Below are 2,500 nucleotides of genomic sequence, written 5' to 3'. Positions count from 1 at the left end.
TTAAGAGTACATATTGAAAAATGTGGAGGTGAGGTAGAGAAAAAGGGTGGAAAAATGTCGGACAGGATAGATTAGTGTTAAGTCAGTTTTAGTATATTTTTAAGTAAAGAATAAGGGAAAACTAACAAAAACGATCTGGAAAGCAGAGGTGGATGGTATGAGTTTGATGGCAAGACCGAGAGTGAGACGTGTAGATGTGGTAAGGGCAGCTTTAGACGCATGTCTGTCGAGCAGGTAATAGAGAGTAAAAAATAGTAAATGAAGGGAGATTATAAATGGATAACGGGATGACACGGTCTGAAGGGGACGTTCCTTTTATCTGTTTCACAACTGTTTTTTTAGTGGACGTGGGTCGCCGTACAGTGAAACGGTATGACCAAGACTCCAGTTGCACTACCATTACGATCTTCAAAAATGGTCGCCGTGAGATTTCGGTGCAACGCTAAATTCTCCATGCGGCCACCGATTTAGTCGAAATGAAACTTTCGGTCCCGTAAACCGAAAACTTGCAGTGTTTGAGGTCGCAGCTGGCCATGAGCCCCATTGTGACCGAGACTTACACCAGCTCCGAATTTCCAGCGCCCATCTGTGTTTCGCTGCATTGTTTTTGACCGGAACGGTGTAGCTGGGAACAGGAAGAACCTTTATCCACGAGATGCTGAGATGAGAAGGGTAGTTGAAGGGTTTTTTTTCCCCGTTTATGTCCTTCGAATCGGATATTCCCTTCATAAAGGGGGAGGATCTTTTGGTGTATACAGCAATAGATGGTTTAATCAAAGTCTGGCGAGAAGGGAATGTATTGACAGGTGTCGCAGTATGCAATCTCCCCTCATTTTCGTTTTCGTCATCATTCTCATCCTCCTCCTCTTTCTCTTTCACCTCCTCCCCCTTATTTTCGTCTTCATCCTCATTCTAATCCTCCTCTTTCTCTTTCACCTCTTCCCCCTCATTTTCGTCTTTATCCTCATTCTCCTCCTCCTCTTCCTCTTCCACCTCCTCCCCCTCATTTTTCTTCAGCTCTTCATCCTTCCTCTCGTCCTTCACCTCTTTCTCCATCTCTTGTTCTCCCTCTTTATCTTCCTTTTCCTCCTTCTCCCCTCCTCCTTTTTTTCTTCCTCAATTGCTGCAGGTGTTAATATGTTGCAGATGTCTCTAATGATTAGTATGATACTCAAACACTGCACAAAAGTAAACAAACATATTGCGTCACGAAAGGATACGGCAAGACTCGGCGAACTTTGGTGTCTGAATGGACCGCGTGCCACCTTACCAACTTCCCATTGTCCCAAATGTATAATAAACTGTGCTTCGGCTTCCAAGATGTCTCAGCTCCGTTTGGAGATGTCTTCCCGTGTTGACAAGACGACTTCGCCAACTTCTGTTTGTTGTGACACGTCTCCTGGAGTCGTGTTCTACGACAGCCAGACTTCCGGCTTTGCCTATCTGCTCATAGACCCAAAGGCTTGGCTTATAGCATTCTGTGGAGTGCATACTAATGGGATCCAACTCCATATAGAGAATCCAAGGCTAATGATATGGTATCACATTGCATATTTACGATTGGTGCCTTTTCTCCAGCGCTACCAGAGCTATCATTACATCGAACATTATTATATCATATAACCAATTCAAGGTTCGCATGCATAAGAAGTCAGAGAAATTATCCTAAGATAAAGCATCGTGATACCAAGAAGAATAACTTAAATGCCATATCATGGAGGTGATGGCAAATGGTATAGACACTTTAGCAACAAACCAGAGGTACCGAAATGTCTCAGGCGACCTCTGGTAGCACGGCATCCCTGTCTGTCTCTAACATAAAGGCGATTTTAGTATTTCTAACCGATGATTTAACGGAACAGGGAGGTGTTGTGTTTGTCCAGGAAATGCGTTTATGGGGCGCAGGATTCCAGATGACAGTTGAGTCGTCTCGAAAGAGATGTCATACCTATGTAGCAAGTGAAACGAAGCTTAAATTATTTTATTGGTGGCAGAATAATTCACAGATGACGCTGGTCTTCGTAAAATGGCACTGGTCACGGTTCAGGATGTTCTTTAAGTATAAGGCTGCAAGTTTTAAAATGCTTTATGATAAATACGGAGTTATAGTTTGTCTTCTGGTTTGGTTGTATCATTGACTTTCTCTAAGTGTTCATCTCTTCGTAAGCTATACTCATAAAAAAATTATAATGCAGGGTGAATTTGGTGCTTTTCTCAGGGTTAATGACACGTCATATTCATGTTCTAGCGCATGATCGTTTTTAGTTCTTTATTTGAGGGCTCATTGTTACCTAATAGTTCCTGGAGTAGCTGAAGTTTATGATGAAGAGAGGACTACATAGAGAATGTGTGACCGCCCAGTTTACTAGAGAATGGATAACAGTTTTCTTGTAATCTGTAAGGCGCTCTCCCTTCATCTGTGTTATCAGTATTTGTATAAGAGTTAGAAAAATGTCTGGAAAGAGTAGTGGTTAAGCAGCGTTAATCTCTTCAATGGTGA

Source organism: Oratosquilla oratoria, chromosome 7 (genome assembly GCF_046742065.1).
Source record: "Oratosquilla oratoria isolate Oo_2021 chromosome 7, ASM4674206v1, whole genome shotgun sequence".
NCBI lineage: Eukaryota > Metazoa > Arthropoda > Malacostraca > Stomatopoda > Squillidae > Oratosquilla > Oratosquilla oratoria.
Note: the sequence above shows the minus strand (reverse complement) of the source record.